This window comes from Macaca mulatta, chromosome 18 (assembly GCF_049350105.2).
Source record: "Macaca mulatta isolate MMU2019108-1 chromosome 18, T2T-MMU8v2.0, whole genome shotgun sequence".
NCBI classification, from domain to species: Eukaryota; Metazoa; Chordata; class Mammalia; order Primates; family Cercopithecidae; genus Macaca; species Macaca mulatta.
In genome coordinates, this window is record NC_133423.1 from 69,220,509 (window position 1) to 69,239,577 (window position 19,069).

Genomic DNA, 19,069 nt, shown 5'->3' on the forward strand with positions numbered 1-19,069 from the left:
AAACTGGCCTGCAGCTGGACCCTAGGGAGCCTGATCATTCTCCATGGGGGAGGTGAAGAGCCTGAGGGGCCAAGTTCCTCCAGCCACATGATGAAAAATCCAGGAAGTCTCCCAAAGCAGCCTGGAAAGTTTTCTTTTTTTTTTTTTAATTTAATTTTTAAAAATGCAGAATTGAAATAACCATTAAGCAAACATAAAAATATTAAAGCACACTCCCAGGAGATTAGGGGAAATAATTTCCGCTGATGATGATCTTGAGATTAGTTTTATCAAGTGAATGAAGCACAAGGCAGTGAGTGAGTGATCTGGTTGCTATTTCCAGCTTCCCCTCGTCCTGGATAAGTCGTTCAGAGCTGGCCTCCACTCCTTGCTCGTTTTGCTATAAAACGGGGGAAATGCCACCCTTCCTCCTCTGTTACAACCTTCAGCAGAGAAATCACGCACATCACAGAAACTGCAAGACACCCCAACTTCTGATGAGAAGCCACCCTGGGAATTCCGTCTGCTCCTATGAATGGAGCTCTTTGCACTCATGGTCACCTGCAGAATGGGGTCTGACAACGAGGGAGGATGCTCGTACTGTACGAGTTAGTGAAGAAAGGACACTGATAAAATAGTACATGCTGTCTGATCTCTAATTTTAAGAACACTAAATATATATATATATGCGCCATAAAAAATTTTAACTGACAGAGCCTAACCTACCCATGTGTGTGCATGTCTTACACTAAAACATTAACTGGTCATCTCTGGGTGGTAGGTTTATGCGTAATTTGAATTTCTGTTATTTTTCCTAAATGTTTCATGCAAGTATTCCTTTTTGTTACCAGAGAAAGAAAAAACTACATAGTTTAAAAAACGTTGGCCAGGGCCGGGCGCGGTGGCTCAAGCCTGTAATCCCAGCACTTTGGGAGGCCGAGACGGGCGGATCACGAGGTCAGGAGTTCGAGACCATCCTGGCTAACACGGTGAAACCCCGTCTCTACTAAAAAATACAAAAAACTAGCCGGGCAAGGTGGCGGGCGCCTGTAGTCCCAGCTACTCGGGAGGCTGAGGCAGGAGAATGGCGGCGTGAACCCGGGAGGCGGAGCTTGCAGTGAGCTGAGATCCGGCCACTGCACTCCAGCCTGGGCGACAGAGCGAGACTCTGTCTCAAAAAAAAAAAAAAAAAACGTTGGCCAGGAGCGGTAGCTCATGCCTGTAATCCCAACACTTTGGGAGGCCGAGGCGGGCGGATCACCTGAGGTCAGTGAAACCCCATCTCTACTGAAAATACAAAAATAGCCAGGCATGGTGGCGGGTGCCTGTAGTCCCAGCTACTCGGGAGGGCTGAGGCAGGAGAATCACTTGAACCCATGAGGCAGAGGTTGCAGTAAGCCAAGATTGTACCATTGCACTCCAGCCTGGGCAACAAGAGTGAAACTCTGTCTCAAAAAAAAAAAAAAGCTGCATTCATATTATACATAGAGATATAAATACGTATATATGTATACTCTTATGGTATTCTGGGTAGTATTAAAGAATCAGTTGACAACATCATCGAACATAATAGGTAGAAGGGCAAGAAACAGAATAAAAGATTAATAAGATGACTACTTGGGATTTAGTAACTTCTTGGTCATTGCCTGCACACCCACACCCTCCTAGAATAGCTTCTTTCCTGCACACAGAAAATCACTCATTTCCCTTGAAACGCGGGTATCCAGGCATCATGTTTGATGAAGGAATCCTGCATTCAAGTCAGCCGTCCCTTTCCCTTTGTAACTCACCCGTACACGAGAGATTGCTTTCTGATAGATGGGGGAGAGGAGGACACGTTTTAGCACAGTGTGCATCTATGCTCATAGCAGCATTATTCACAAGAGCTGAAAAGGGGAAGCAACCAAGTGTCCATCGAAGGATGAACGAATAAGCGAAGTAGGGCATACACAAATAATGGGATAATATTCATCCCTGGAAAGGAAGGACAGTCTGATGTGTGCTACAATGTGGAGGACATTATGCTAAGTGAAATAAGCCAGTTACAAAGGACAAACTCTGTATGATTCCACTTAGATGAGGTACCTCCAGTAGTCAATTTCATAGCAACAGAAAGTAGAATGGTGGTCAGGGACTTGGGGGGCAGGGGAATAGGGGGCTATTTAACTGGCACAGAGTTTCAGTTTTGCAAGATGAAAGGGTTCTGGAGAGTGGATGCACAGCAATGTGAATGTATTCAACACTATGAACTGTACACTTAAAATGGTTAAAAGGGCCAGTCACAGTGGCTCGTGCCTGTAATTTTGGTGCTTTGGGAGGCCAAGATGGGAGAACTGCTCGAGGCCAGGAGTTTCAGACCAGCCTAAGCAACACAGTGAGATCCCTGTCTCTATAAAAAAATTAAAAATTAAAATTAAAAAATTAGCTGGGTGTGATGGCATGCACTTGCCGTCCTAGCTACTTGGGAGGACTGCTTGAGTCCAGGAGTTCGAGGCTGCAATGAGCTATGATCACTCACCACTGCACTCTAGCCCAGGAGGCAGAGTAAGACTCTGTCTCTAAAAAAGAAGAGAAAAAAATGGTTAAAATAGTTAAGGCCGGACATGGTGGCTCATGCCTGTAATCCCAGCACTTTGGGAGGCCGAGATGGGGGGAATCACCTGAGGTCAGGAGTTCGAGACCAGTCTGGCCAACATGGTGAAACCCTGTCTCTACTAAAACTACGAAAAAACTAGCTGGGTATGGCAGTGTGAGCCTGTAATCCCAGCTACTCAGGAGGCTGAGGCAAGAGAATCACTGGAACCCAGGAGGCAGAGGTTGCAGTGAGCCAAGATCATGCCATCACACTTCAGCCTGGGAGGCAACGCGAGACTTTGTCTCAAATAAATAAATAAATAAATAGTTAAGAAATAAATTTTTATATGTTTCATCACAACATATCAAAGATAAGTTTTGATATGTTTCATCAAAAATTTTAAAAATTAAAAAAAATTGTCCTGCAAAAAAAAAAAAAAAAAGCTTTAGTGTGGTGGTCTGTATTCTCTGCTTAGTTTGATTTGCAGATGCATGGAGCAGTTTCTGGCACACAGAAATCCCTTTTCCTGACATCACGTCATGCCTGTCTTTCAGTGGGAGTGTGGTCTTTGGTTACACCTAACACAGGAAAAGAATCGCATTTCCACTTGTGTAACTGATAACATGGGCCCAGATACTTAAAAAAAATACCAAGGAACACACTGGCTGGCGTGCCTATACGTGGCCCTACAGTGGGGGCTAATGGCGGGGTCCTGGGAGGACACCATCAGGTCAGGCTGCAGGCTGTGTGATGATGGGCGCTGGCCCACATCGACCTGAGGAGGGACAAACCAAGATGAACATACTTGCTCCAGATGACGACACTCTGCAGGCTATGGAGAGCTAGCTGAATCCTAACTTGCAAAGTGAAATTAATCACTGATGCTGTCTCTGGGTGCTACATAATAAAAGAGCCTTTAGATACTTCAGGGGAAAGTGATATTTTGAACTGCATTAAGTTTTTGAAACAATTTATACTTCTTTACAAAGGAGTGTAATGAAAGATCCCCACCGTGGCCACAGAGTCCTAAGCGCAGCATGGCACAGTAGTCAGGAACCTGATCCTGGAACCCACATAACTTCCCAGTCCTGGGATTTTAAATAAGTTCGATAACTTGTCTGTGCCTCAGTTTGCCCATCAGTAGAATGGAGATAACAGGGCCTACCTTATAGGCTGTTATACAGATTACATATGTCAATTTTTTTTTTTTTTTTTTTTTTTTTTGAGACGGAGTCTCGCTCTGTCACCCAGGCTGGAGCGCAGTGGCCGGATCTCAGCTCACCTCCCGGGTTCACGCCATTCTCCTGCCTCAGCCTCCCGAGTAGCTGGGACTACAGGCGCCTGCCACCTCGCCCGGCTAAGTTTTTGTATTTTTAGTAGAGACGGGGTTTCACTGTGTTAGCCAGGATGGTCTCGATCTCCTGACCTCGTGATCCGCCCGTCTCGGCCTCCCAAAGTGCTGGGATTACAGGCTTGAGCCACCGCGCCCGGCCGTATGTCAATATTTTTTAAACTCTTACTTTGAAAATACTAATGAACAAAAACATTTATACAGCAAAAGCTATTTGGGAGAGCCATGCTCCTCCACGCAGGGAAGGAAGGTTTCCCTTTATCAAGCCTTCCAGCCCCAAGGAACTCCCTGCACTAAATAACCGTAACCCTCTTCCTGGTGTTAAATGACCACAGAGTCAAGTAGTTTCATGTCACTATAAATCCATGCTCAGCAGTTAAAGATGGCCACTCCTCAGTGCCTGCCAGCCTGCTACATTTCTGTATCCACTCCCTCTCCATGCTCCCAAAATGCTACTTACACTTTCTTCTCTCTCCTCCAATCCTCTCCTTAGTCCCTCTTCCATCCTTTCTCTCAGTCCCCAGGCTTCCCTGACAGCACCCTGTGCCTGCTTCTCCTCCCACATCCAGGCTACCCTGTCCTGGTTTTGTTGCTAGGTGCTCTTCTACTCAACCTCTTGATAAGGAAGACCCTCCAGGTAGGACTTTTCTCATCTCTCCGTCCCCACTCCCTGGGCGATTTCCTCCCCACCTTTGGCTTTGAACATCATCTACATACTGATGGTACCTAAACCTGCTTTTCCAATCCACCTTGCTCTGAAGCTCCAGAATCCCATATAGCCAAGTGCCTTCCTTAAATCTCCACGTGGCATCCTCACAGGCAGCTCAAACTTCACCGCCAAACTCAACCTCTTCTTCTTGCTCCTCCTCCTCCATATTAAGCCAGCCCCCCTCAAACTGCCCCATCTCCATGGTACCAGTATCTCCAAGAAGCCAAGTCACAAACCCAGGAGTCCTTTTTCCACCACCCTGCACCCCACAACACAGCCACCTTCAGTCCATCACCAAGGACTGTTGTCTGTTTCTGAAATACACCTGAATCCTTCACATACCTGCCCACCAGCCCGAGCTGCCATCGTCTCTCCTGCCTGGTCTCCTGAGCAGCCAGAGAGTTAACTCTACCTTGTTGCTCTGTCCTTCAAACCCATTATCTTCTCATACTTCGAAATACAAACCCCTGAAGTCCACAGGGCATGAAAAGGCTTGCCTCCCTCTCCCCACTGCTTATACTCCTCAGCCACACTGGCTTCTTCCCCAAAGAGGAAGGCCTTGGAACACAGCGCAGTTACCTCTACCTGGAACTCTTTCCTACCCAGTCCTCATGTGCTGGTGGCTTCTCCTCTGGCAGCCTAAGACACCACCTCCAAGAAGCCTTCCCTGACCCCACCTGCCTGTTCTTCCCTCCTCTGCTGTTGTTTTGTAATGCACGTTCTTTCCTTCCAGGGCACTTAACACAACTTTACCCATATTTTTGTTTGTCACCTACAAGGACTGTAAGTTCCCTTAAGGTGAAAACCAAGGATATCTGGTTCAACCCTCTATGCCCACCCCCTAGCACATGGTGTATGCTGGATAAACATGTCCCGAAAGAATGAACTGAATGAAAAACATGGTCAGGTACTGTGAGATATATGCCTCCCTTCAGCTGCCTAAGTCTAAAGAACGACATCAGGACATCAAACAGCTGGCTGTCTAAGCTAACAATGAATGTCTTGCTTAAAGAAAACATAGCATTTTATTCTATACTATAAAAACTTTCTTACAATTTCTTGCAGTTTTCTCGGTACTTTAAAATTGTGGTCCTTTTTGCCTTACGTGAAAAAGAAACAATTCATAAACACACGTAAAGCATGATTCTCTTTTTTTGTTGTTGTTTTTTTGAGACAGAGTTTTGCACTTGTCGCCCAGGCTGGAGTGCAATGGCGCAATCTCAGCTCACTGCAACCTCTGCCTCCCGGGTTCAAGGAATTCCCCTGCCTCATTCTCCCAAGTAGCTGGAATTGCAGATGCACACCACCATGCCCAGCTAATTTTTTGCAGTTAGTAGAGACAGGGTTTCGCCGTGTTGGTCAGGCTGGTCTCGAACTCCTGACCTCAGGTGATCCACTGGCCTCGGCCTCCCAAAGTGCTGGGATTACAGGTGTGAGCCACCACACCTGGCCGATTTTTTTTTTTTTTTTTTTTTTTTTGAGACGGCATCTCGCTCTGTTGCCCAGGCTGGAGTGCAGTGGCACAATCTTGGCTCACTGCAAGCTCCACCTCCTGGGTTCACACGCCATTCTCCTGCCTCAGCCTCCCTAGTAGCTGGGACTACAGGTGCCCGCCACCACGCCCGGCTAATTTTTTTTTTTTAATATTTTTAGTAGAGACGGGGTTTTACCATACTAGTCAGGATGGTCTTGATCTCCTGACTTCATGATCCGCCTGCCTCGGCCTCCCTAAGTGCTGGGATTACAGGCATGAGCCACTGTGCCCGGCCCCAATTATCATTTTTAAAAGAAATATACATAAATGCAGATACATACTAAGTCCTCAAACTTCATGGGAACACAGCTGATGTTCATCTCGTGTGCTTTCGTCCAGTGCTGGTCACACACTATGTGTTCAGAACTATGGGAGGAAGGGATGCAAGAAAGTGGGAGCCCACCCTGGGAGTCAGTGCACCAAAATTCAGCAGTGATGTGATTACAGATGACTTGATTCACTACTTTTTAATTGTCAATCACTTTTAACACAACTGTAATTTAGATACAATTCTTTCTGAAACACAGCACCCACAAAACACCAGTAAAGTGTTTCAGAAGAAGAAAGAAAGGCAAGGCATGATAAAGAGAGTTGTTTTTTAATATTTTCTTTCTTTCTCTTCCTCTCTCACTTCATTCATTTATTTTTAGAGACAGAGTCTCCCTCTGTGACCCAGGCTGGAGTGCAGCGGTGATCATAGCTCACTGCAGCCTCAAACTCCTGGGCTCAAGTGATCCTTCCTCCTGGACCTCCCAAAGCACTGGGATTACAGGTGTGAGCCACCATGCCCAGTTGTTTTTACATTTTCTTCTCTCTTTTTTTTTGAGTCTCACTGTGTCACCCAGGCTACAGTGCAATGGCATGATCTTGGTTCACTGCAACCTTTGCCTCCTGGGTTCAAGTGATTCTTGTACCCCAGCCTCTTGAGTAGCTGGGACTACAGGCATGTGAAACCACGCCTGGCTAATTTTTGTATTTTAGTAGAGACGGGGTTTCACTATGTTGTCCAGGGTGGTCTCTAACTCCTGACCTCAAGTGATCCGCCCGCCTCGGCCTCCCAAAGTGCTGGGATTACAGGCATGAGCCACCGCACCCAGGCTGTTTTTGACATTGTCAAAGTGAGACTTTTATCACAGTCTATAGGCCAGTTTTTATTTAAAAATCCCTCCCACGCAGGGCAGTTTCAGAATAAAGACCAGATAGAACATGTGGACCCCTGCAAAGTACATCAGGGAACAGTTTAGGGCAAAACGACCATGATCACCTCCCCCCAGGCTGGGCCTTCTGCTGTAATAACCTCCAACAACAGACATGCTCAAGGTCCCTTCAGGAAGGGACCCTGGACCAGTGGGCAGGCCGTGAGGCAGGCGCTGCACACGGGGTCTACCCTCTGCACACCGTGCGCCCGGCACTGTGCCTGCAGGGCAGAGCCTTGCAGAAGACAAACTGCCTGTGTGTTTTCCATTGCTAAATTAAAGACTCTACTAATCCATCACCTACCAAAATAGCTATTTGAAAATCAACACAGCTGGGCACAGTGGCTCATGCCTGTAATCCCAGCACTTTGGGAGGCTGAGGTGGGCAGATCATGAGGTCAGGAGTTTGAGACCAGTCTGGCCAACATAGTGAAACCCCATCTCTACTAAAAATACAAAAAAATTAGCTGGGTGTGGTGGTGGGTGCCTGTAATCCTAGCTGCTCGGGAGACTGAGGCAGAAGAATTGCTTGAACCAGGAGGCAGAGGTTGCAGCCAGCTGAGATCGTGCTGTTGCACACCAGCCTGGGTGACAGTGCGAGACTCCATCTCAAAAAATAAAAAATAAATAACCAACACATCTTTGTGAAAGTTCTTGCTTGAAGGCCGGGCACAGCAGCTCATGCCTGTAATCCCAGCACTTTGGGGGGCCGAGGCGGGCAGATCACAAGGTTAGGAGTTCAAGACCAGCCTGGCCAACATGGTGAAACCCCGTCTCTACTAAAAATACAAAAAATTAGCCAGGCGTGGCGGCGGTTGCCTGTAATCCCAGCTACTTGGGAGGCTAAGGCAGGAGAATCCCTTGAACCCGGGAGGTGGAGGTTGCAGTGAGTGGAGACTATGCAACTGCATCCCAGCCTGGGCAACAGTGTGAGACTCCATCTCAAAAAAAAAAAAAGGAAAGTTCTTGCTTGGGATAATTTTATTTTATTTAGGTAATTTCAAAGTAGCCATAGACAAGTGTTACCTTATGATTCTTCGGAGAGACAAGAGCCCTACCATCTTAATGGTGTAACTTGCCAACAAGTTAAGAAAAAAGAAAGAGGCCAGGCACGGTGGCTCATGCCTGTAATCCCAGCACTTTGGGAGGCCGAGGCGGGCGGATCACGAGGTCAGGAGATCGAGATCATCCTGGCTAACACGGTGAAACCCCGTCTCTACTAAAAATACAAAAAGAAATTAGCCGGGCGTAGTGGCAGATGCCTGTAGTCCCAGCTACTTGGGAGGCTGAGGCAGGAAAATGGCGTGAATCCAGGAGGCGGAGCTTGCAGTGAGCCGAGATCACGCCACTGCACTCCAGCCTGGGTGACAGAGTGAGACTCCGTCTCAAAAAAAAAAAAAAGAAAGAAAGAAAGAAAGAAAATCAATTTATCATTTGCTCTACCTAAATTTTTATCTTTAGAGGAAATGGGAAAAAAATAACACAATAATAAAATTCTTTGGAGGAAGATATAAAGAGCTTCTGCAACTGCAGACTAATTTTAATCTTGCTAGGAGCAACAACTTTTATCTGTGCATGTGTGTTAATTATTAATTTTAAACTTAAACAGCTGTCTTTTATGAGCTCACACAGTTGGGATCATCTGACTGGGATCTATGTAGCAGTGTATCTTGTACCATTGCCTTGGGCAGAATAAACACAGGCACAGAAGAAAGAATCACTTGTTCACTGATAAAAAGTTTATATGGTAGAAAACATCATCTAGGGTAAAAGGTCTACTTAAAACATGTCACAAAACACGCGTTTATAGGAAAGGTGTCCTTTTCTCTCAAGAAAACAGTTTTCTAACAACAGTACTTCAGCAAGCTTACATTATCAGTGCGAGCAGCTTAGGCGCAGCAAAGCTTAATACGAAGACAGCAGGGCAAATATTAATAGGAACTTTGGGCTGCAATTTTTTTTGTAAGAAAGTAACAGAACCACCGCTCCACCTCCTGTTTCCGGCCTAGAAGATTCTAAGACCCTGACCAGGCCAGGTAAGGTGGCTCACGCCTGTAATTCCAAAACTTTGGGATGCCAAGGCAGTTCGATCACTTGAGGCCAGGAGTTCGAGAGCAGCCTGGCCAACATGGCAAAACTCTTTCTCTACTAAAAATACAAAAATTAACCAGGTTTGGTGGCACACACCTATAATCCCAGCTACTCAGGAGCCTGAGGCAGGAGAATTGCTTGAACCCAAGAGGGGGCGGTTACAGTGAGCCGAGATACTGCCACTGCACTCAAGCCTGCACAACTGAACGATACCCTGTCTCCAAAACAAACAAACACACACCAACCCAGTGGGGCACGTGACTGCTGTTTACTAGCATCTCTACCAGATGCTGGGTAGCAGAAGGAAAGGAAGGGAAATGGGCAGTTTTAAACACACTTTAGTGGCCGTTGAGATAGTGCTTTGGGGGTAGCATGGTCATTTGCTCTTCACCCAATTACGCTGCTTTGTGGCATCTCTTTATATCTCATCTTCTGTTCCTTAAATTCTCACACATTCAAGGCAGGGACTACTCAACCCAACAGGTGCCCACAAATATCTGCTCATTAGCTTAGCTGTCTACTCATTGAAAATGACACATACTTTGACAAAGGTCTATTTAATCTGCTCACTGCTGACAGTTAAACTGGATAAATAAAGCTCCAAAACACTTTCCAGGCCCAAACTATGTAACCGAAACAGATGAAAAGAACTGGAAAATTACAAAATCCCTTACTGGCTGTGTACGGTGCAATGACAGCTGTACTATATATTTTCCTAATTTATTTGGGGTCATCACTGATGGACTCAACATATATTTCCCAAGTACCGATCACACTAACTGATAACCATGGTTGAAACACACAGAAGGTCTACACGCTACAGGGTGCCAGGCATGGATTCAAGCACTAAATATAAATTAGGTCTCACATTAACCTCAAATGTTTGGTGTTACCATTTTTTTGAGACAGGGTCTTGCTCTGATGCCCAGGGTGGAGTGCAGTGACGCAAACACGGCTCAATGCAGCCTTGACCTGCCAGGCTCAAGCAGTCCTCCCACTTCAGCCTCCAGAGTAGCTGGGACTATAGGAGCATACCACCACACCCAGCTAATTTTTTTTTTTTTTAATAGAGATGGGGTCTTCCCATGTTGCCCAGGCTGGTCTCAAACTCCTGGGCTCAAGTGATCCACCTGCCTCAGCCTCCCAAAGTGCTGGGATTACAGGCATGAGCCACTGAGCCTGGCTGTTATTACTATTTTTATTTACAATTAAGGAAACCAAGGATCGGAAATGTTTTACTTTATTTAAAAATTGCCCAAAGTGGAGAACAGCAAAGCTAGGATTCAAACCTGGGAAGGGTGGCTCCAGGATTTACACTCCAAATCACAATCCTATGCTGCAGTTTATTTTATTTTTTGAGATAGGGTCTCACTCTGTTGCCCAGGTTGGAGAATAGCGATCCTCCCACCTCAGCTTTCAGAGTACCTGGGACTATAAGCACGTGTCACCATGCCTGGTTACTATGCTGCTTTTCATCTAATTAAATCATATAGAAATTACTAGGAAGAGATAACTTTTTATTTTTTATTTATTTATTTTTTATTTTTTATTTTTTTTTTTTTTAGAGATAACTTTTTACACAGTATTAAAGTATGATGTCAGCATTTAAATTCCATCATTTAAGGCACTCGTCCTATCTTGCCAGCACAGCTGGGTGAGAAGGAAGAGGCCTTCAGAGCCTGAAAGATTCCACTTTCCTTCTGCCATAAGCCTGGCTCACATTAACTCTCTGATTCTTGGCTTCCTCATCAACAGGGAAGAGGACAGAAAGGCAGCCCTTCCCACCTCAAGCATATTACGAGGAATAAATGAGACTGGCTGAGGCAGGCCTTTGTAAAAGAGAAAGCAGACTCTTTCTAGGAACCCCCAATCTACAGAAGCCCCCCCAGCATACAGTAAGCGCTTGACCACCTGGATAAAGTATAACTGATCCTTATTAACCCCAGATTCTGTATTTGCAGATTTGCCTATCTGCTCAAGTATTTTTAACACATATCTATTTTTAAGTAAAATAGAGATGGGACTAAGCCATGTTGCCCAGGCTGGTCTCCAACTCCCGGGCTCAAGTGATACTCCTGCCTCAGCCTCTCAAAGTACTGGGATTACAGGTACGAGCCACCGAGCCGGGCCCTACTTGCTAAAATTTATTTGTAACCCCAAAATGGACACTCATGGCACTTTCACGGTCATTTCGCTGACATGAGTGTGTGCAAAGTGGCCAAAAATTTGAGTCACCGGACACAGATTCCCAGCTGAGGTGACCAAGGCTACATGCCTTCTTTCAGCTCATTCTTGTCCTTTTCTTAGCATGTTAGTGCCATATTTTTTGCACTTTTGTGCTTTTTGTTGATGATTTCGCTGTTTAAAAGGGTCCCAAGCACAGTGCTGAAGGGCTGTCTCGCATTCCTAAGCAGAAGCAGGCTGCAGTGTGCCTTACAGAGAAAATACATGTTCAAGAAGCTTTATTCAGGCATGAGTTACAGTGCCACTGTTCGTGAGCTCAACGAAGAATCAACAATATATATTAAATTAGGTGTCTTTAAATGGAAATGCACCTAGAACAAGGTATGCATTGATTGGATGATGGAAATGTGTGACCAGAGGCTCACAGGAACATAGCTACCCATGTATTTGCCTCAGGAGCAACGGATTAGTATTTCCTAATTCAGTGCTTGCAGCAACTTTATAAAACAAACTACTGGGAGTAATGAGATTTGACTATATTAGCTAAAAGCTGTATAATGAAAATTCACTCCCTCAGAGTAGAGGCAGCTACCGTAGGAGGACAAAGCACAGGCACTGACATCCAGGGGTCCTGAAGCGAAAGAGGAAACACACAATCTTGGTGCCCGCTGGGCCCCCAGGTCTCCCTCCCTTTCACAGCCAAGCAGCCTTTGGCCAGCATCAACCCAGAGAGCAGAGACAAGGGCTCTCGTCCTTCCATCCAAGGTCCATGGAGCTCAGAAGCACACGGCAGGCTTACCTCCCAGGGCCTCCACGGCTCCTTGTCATCCATGTGAGAGCCTACAGCCCAGCCCCTGTAGGAAATACCAAGGCTGGTCTTGGGGGCTGGAGGACCCTCCATGGAGCCCCCTCTGTTCCAGATGACCTCACGCCACTCACACCACCCTCCAGCCCCGCTGCTGGCCCACATCAGGACTGACGTCCCGCTTTTCCAGGCTGAGCCTCAGAGAGCGATTCCCAACAAAAGACCATCAGCATCCAAAGGTGGGAGCCAAAAACCCAGACTCAGTTTTCTGGGTCACCCAGGCGATCCTGACAGCTTCCGTGGGAAAATCAGCATATATTCTTACATGGCAACCCCTCTTAGAAAGCATTCAAGGGAGGAGGCAGAGGCGTCAGACCACTCCAAGCTCATTTTATGAGTCATTCGAACACCAGCAAGAAAAACAGCCTGGAGGCTAAGCAAGCACTGTTGAGACCAAACCTAAGACTCAAAATGAAAAAGCTATTTTCTTAAAGCCATAGGGGAAAATGTGTACCGCCACCCCGAGATTCTGCGATCCTGCCACGTGGAGACCACATGAGGTCCTGCTGCCCCAGACAGAAATACGCTTGTGTTTCTCCCTGGGGCTGAAGGAAAATGGAAATGAAGCTACCAGCTCTGGACACAGCTACACAAGGCTGAACTAGCTCCCAGTGAAAGCGGGAGATGCCAATGCTAATAAAATGTCACCTCCAATACTTTTGCCAGGGTTATAAAAAGAAACTGGAGACTTCCTCCCTTGGGCATCTTCTGTTAATTGCCATTTATAAAAGTTCTGTTTTCTAGGTCTGTAATATGCATTATTTTCCCTTTGAAAACAAAAAGAAACTCCTAAAATATCAATCGGCATTCCAAATGGCAAAGTGATTTGCTTCCCAACTCACACTCCGGGATCAGCTCAGGAGTCTGTCTGAAATGCAGGCATCTGGTACCAATTTGTGACAATATAAAATCAAAGCTGAACTCCTATGTAAATATTTTTTTATTCCAGATCTCACCAGCCTCCATGTATCTTATTCATTTCCTTATACTTCAGCCTTGACTTTTATTTTCTTGGCTCTAACAGAACTAAAGTTACGCATAACGAACGTTGCGCTTCTTAATAAGCTCTACAGGCGAAATTATTTCTGGCTCTGTGAAATGCTGCTGCTCACAAGAGTACTGGATTGAAATATTTTGTTTCCATTGCTTCCAATCTGCCAGGCCCCAATTATTCGATTACGTTTGTAGCAAACAGGGTCAAATAAAAAAGTCTGGTTTAGTCATTCTGTACACACGTAGCAGCTTCCCACTAACAGGGACTGGATGGGTAAGTGACATATCAGTGTATGTTCTTACACAGTGCAAGTGTTGAACAGTACAGGTGTCCGGAAACCCCGCCCCATCCTAAAACAACCTGTTTTGTTCAGGAAGGTCACAAAACTTGTTTAGATAAAATGTCACAAGTGTCAAAAGGCAAGAGAACGGAGAGGGAGAGGATGGGCTTCCGTTAGAAGGGATCCCCGCTCTACGTGACCTGGTGAGAAAACTCAATTCTCTAAAGTTCAAATCCCTTACTGACATGGTGACATCAGCTCCCACAAAATCTGCACAGCCCCAGCAGAGTATATGGGATACAAGAGTCATTATCAGATATTTACTGAGACCTACATTCTAGGTACTATAAGTACCTTACAGAGATCTCAGATTTGCTCTTCGCGGTCACACTATGAGGCACCCGATTGTTAAATATCGTCTCCTCCTCTTTACAGATGATAACCGAGGCTCAAGGAGATTAAGGAACGGGCAGATGTAGGATGTGCAATTTCCCTATGGCTCAGTCGATCATAAAGTACAATAGGCACGCTATTATGAAAAACCACCAATAACATGGGAGAAAGACGTAAACTGCTGCTGTATGTGGAGACTGCACCTCAGCCTTAATTTGACTTGCCGAGCAAGAGCAAATGGACAGCACACCAGGTGCTTGTTTAGTCACCATGGCACACGATTACGCGGTTTCCAGAAGGCATCTTCTTCCCATGTGTGATCGCTCAGACCTTGGCACTTGGCAATCAGGTGCAAACATGTGCAAGTTGAACTAGAAATTGTTTGAAAAAGCTAATGATCTTGCTCTAGATTTTTTTTTAATTAAAAGACTCTATGTGTTCAACTGAAATTGAATGAATGAAATCTGATTTGGGGTATTTCTACAAATTTTTCTGAGACAGTCTTGCTCTGTCACCCAGGCTGGAGTGGGTGGTGTGACCTCAGGTCACTGGAACCTCCGCCTCCCAGTTACAAGCTATTCTTGTGCTTCAGCGTCCTAGGTGGCTGAGATTACAGGCATGCGCTATCATACCCAGCTAATTTTTGTATTTTTAGTAGAGACAGCGTTTTGCCATGTTGGCCAGGCTGGTCTCAAACTCCTAGTCTTCAGTGATCTGCCCACCTCAGCGTCCCAAAGTGTTGGGACTACAGGCATGAGCCATGGTGCCTGGTCTATTTTTCATTTTTTGAGATGGAGTCTTGCTCTGTCACCCAGGCTGGAGTGCAGTGGTGCGATCTCAGCTCACTGTAACCTCCACCTCTCGGGTTTAAGCAATTCTCCTGCCTCAGCCTCCCGAGTAGCTGGGATTACAGGTTATGTGTCACCACGCCTGGCTACTATTTATATTTTTAGTAGAGACAGGGTTTCACCATGTTGGTCAGGCTGGTCTAGAACTTCTGACCTCAAGTGATCTGCCCGCCTCAGCCTCCCAAAGTGCTGGGATTACAGGCATGAGCCACTGTACCTGGCCCTAGCCTACTTTTTTTTAATTGTTACGTTCAAAATTCATCTTAAAAGGTAATATTGCTGGTCATAGTGGCACATGCCTGAAATCCTAGCACATTGGGAGGCCGAGGCAGGCAGATGGCTTGAGTCCAGGAGTTTGAGATCAGCCTGGGAAAGACGGTGAAATCTCGTCTCCACAAAAAAAAAAATATATAAAAATTAGCCAGGTGTGGTAGGGCATGCCAGTAGGCAGGTGTGGTAGGGCATGCCAGTAGGCAGGTGTGGTAGGGCATGCCAGTAGGCTCAGCTACTTGGGTGGCTGAAGTGGGAGGATCGCTTGAGTCCAGGAGGTCAAGGCTGCAGTGAGCCGAGACTATGCCACTGCACTCCAGCCTGGGAGGAGAAAAAAAAGTAACATTAAAAATGTCAGACCAGCCGGGCACAGTGGCTCGTGTCTGTAATTCCAGCACTTTGGGAGGCCAAGGTGGGCAGATCACAGGGTCAGGAGTTCAAAACCAGCCTGGCCAACACAGTGAAACCCTGTCTCTACTAAAAATACAAAAAATAGCAGGGCATGGTGGTGGGCACCTGTAATCTTAGCTACTTGGGAGGCTGAGGTAGGAGAATCATTTGAACCCAGGAGGTGGAGGTTGCAGTGAGCCAAGATCACGCCATTGCACTCCAGCCTGGGCAACAAGAGTGAAACTCTGTCTCAAAAAAGAAAAAATATATATATATTTTAGACCAAGGCCTGGCACAGTGGCTCAAGCCTATAATCCCACCACTTTGGGAGGCCGAGCCAGGCAGATCACTTGAGGTCAAGGGTTTGAGACTAGCCTGGCCAACATGGTGAAACCCTATCTCTACTAAAAATACAAAAAATTAGCCAGACATGATGGCAGGTGCCTGTAATCCCAGCTACTCAGGAGGCTGAGGCATGAGAATCGCCTGAACCCAGGAGGCAGAGGTTGCAGTGAGCTGAGATCTCGTCACTGCACTCTAGCCTAGGAAACAGAGTGAGACTCAGTCTCAAAAAAAAAAAAAAAAAAAAAATCAGACCAGGATTATAAACTTGAGATGATCTCTAACTATAAATATCATTCTCCACCTTAGGAGAAAAAGGAAAATCTCCATATATAAATATTCAATCAACAAGTTACTTATGACCCTACAGATGTATTACCTCAAGCCATCAGGACAGCAACGGCACAGGATTAGGGGGAGAAACATGCAATGAGAAGAAATAGGGTCATCTTTAGTTGCACAATTTTTCTTCCAGGTAGCATTTTAGCTCATTCATTAATTTTTTTTAAAGACAAGGTTTCACTACATTGCCCAGGCTGGACTCAGGCAATCCTCTCACCTCAGCCTCTAGATAGCTAAGATTATAGACACAGGCCACCATGCCTACCTTGGTAGCATTTTTAAACTCATAACACTGAATCAAGCTAACACTCCTGTCTCAGAGATGGCATTGCCACCCAGTCAGTCCATAGACTAGAAACCCTGGGATCTCCTCAATGCCCTCCACTCCCCATGCTCCGTATCTAATCCATCTCCATTGTGCCTTACGTCTCTGTTGAATCCATTCACTTCTCTCCACCCGCTTCATTACCACGGGTGCAAGTGGCCCCCGTGTCCTGCCTGAAGCATCAGTGCTCTCGTTTCTTCACATCTGCTGTTTCTCCTGCCTGCATGAGCCCTTCTGGCCCTGTTCTGCACCAGCTGCTGTTGCAAGAAGTCAGGGACCCCGAATGGAGGGACTGGCTGAAGCCACGGCAGAAGAACATAAATTGTGAAGATTTCATGGACATTTATTAGCTCCCCAAATTAATACTTTTATAATTTCTTACGCCTGTCTTTACTGCAATCTCTGAACATAAATTGTGAAGATTTCATGGACACTTATCATTTCCCCAATCAATACCCGTGTGATTTCCTATGCCTGTCTCTACTTAAATCTCTTAATCCCGTCATCTTTGTAAGCTGAGGAGGATGTATGTCGCCTCAGGACCCGGTGATGATTGCGTAAATTGTTTGTAGAGCATGTGTGCTTGAACAATATGAAATCTGGGCACCTTGAAAAAAGAACAGGATAACAACAATGTTCAAGGAATAAGGAAGATAACCTTAAACTCTGACTGCCAGTGAGCCAGGCAGAACACACCCATATTTCTCTTCTTTCAAAAGCAAATAGAAATATCGCTGAATTCTTTTTCTCAGCAAGGAACATCCCTGAGAAAGAGAATGTGGCCCCGAGGGTAGGCCTCTAAAATGGCCGCTTTAGGGGTGGCTGTCTTTTACGGTCGAAGACAAAAGGATGAAATAAACCCTGGTCTCCTGTAGCGCTCCCAGGCTTATTAGAATGAGGAAATTCCCACCTAATAAATCTTGGTCAGACCGGTTATCTGCTCTTAAACCCTGTCTCCTGATAAGATGTTACCAATGACAATGCGGGTGGAAACTTCATTAGCAATGTTAATCTCACCCTGCCTCCATTTGCTTTGTGATATTTCATTACCTTGTGAAGTATGTGATCTCTGTGACCCACACCCTATTCATACACTCCCTCCCCTTTTGAAAATCGCTAATAAAAACTTGCTGGTTTTACGGCTCAGGGAGCATCACGGAACCTGCCGACATGTGATGTCTCCCACGGACACCCAGCTTTAAAATCTCTCTCTTTTGTACTCTTTTCCTTTATTTCTCAGACCAGCCGACGCTTAGGGAAATAGAAAAGAACCCACATTGAATATCGGGAGTGGGGTTTCCCCCAGTAAGCTGCTCCTCCTGTCTGCCCCAATCCTTCTTAGCCCTTGTCAAGTCCTTGATACCTATCCATTCTTGGACCTTAGTTCAGCAGTCACCTCCCGATGCAAGCCTTCCTTAACCTGCCACAGTGGAGTCCAATCCACCATCACTTATCACAGGTCAACAGGATCAAGGCTGTCCCCACTCTGTGACTCACCCCAGACCTGCAGTCTTCCATGTGTCAGTGGATTACTCAAGAGCCTCTCTCCAATTAGACAGAAGCTCCACAATGGCAGGGAACATTCAAGTCACCTACAAGTTCTATCAGTTCTACCTCCAAGACGCACCTGCCATCCATCCACCCCTCACCACCTCTACCTCTGCCCAGACTACTGTGTGTCTCAGCAGGATGCTCTCACCTAAAGGCAAGTGGCTCCCAGAGGTCTCTTCACATCCATGCCTGCCCTCGTTCAATCCACGGCAGTCAGCAGGACCTTAAAACACAGGCCAGGGCACTCTGCTCCCCAGCGGCTTCTAATAAAGACAATGAGAGTTCTTGGCGTTACGAGGCATCTTCTCAATTCTCAGGTCAGCCCCCTTGGCTCCCCAAGTTCACTATGCTCCAACCACCCTGGTCGTCTTCCTGCAACAGATCAAGTGTATTGGCATCTCAGGACCCTAGAACACATGGCTCCCTGTGCCTGAAGCCTGCGTCCCATCTCTCGGTGGTGAACTGTTTTCTCATCTTCCTGAGAAAGCCTTTCCCAGCCACAACACCTAATAGATGTTCACAGACTCCCATAACCCTTCACAGAACCTCCAGAGTTTAGTCTACTTGTAGTTGGTTTGGTTGCCTCTTTTCCCCATTGCCAGCATGAGACACTAAGGTCTGTGGTGGCAAGGGTCCCACCCCTCCGGGGCTCCCCTGTATCCCAGTGCTTGGCACAGGGCAGAGGCTTTCCACAAATCTGCTTGGATACTTGAAAAACTACTATGACCTTAAAATAGGGGCAGAGAGGAAATGCTTTAGGACACAGAGGGAACAGATACCCCAGACACAAGGAGGCAGAGAAAGCCAATGCAGAAGGGACTCGTCGGAGCCAAGCCTAGAAGTTCACTGG

The 19,069-nt window shown here is 46.2% G+C and overlaps 1 protein-coding gene across 5 annotated transcripts in view; it reads right to left on the bottom strand.

The window, feature by feature from the left end:
* Nucleotides 1-19,069, bottom strand: part of CABLES1 (Cdk5 and Abl enzyme substrate 1) — a 125,513-nt gene that overhangs the window by 91,917 nt on the left and 14,527 nt on the right. Inside the window, exon 1 of one of the 5 annotated variants that reach the window (XM_028837915.2) lies at nucleotides 18,368-18,593. The exons of the other annotated variants lie outside the window; for them this stretch is intronic. The gene's annotated coding sequence lies outside the window, so the exon portion shown is untranslated. Of the gene's footprint in view, nucleotides 1-18,367; nucleotides 18,594-19,069 lie in introns of those variants that run through there. 5 annotated transcript variants of the gene reach the window in all.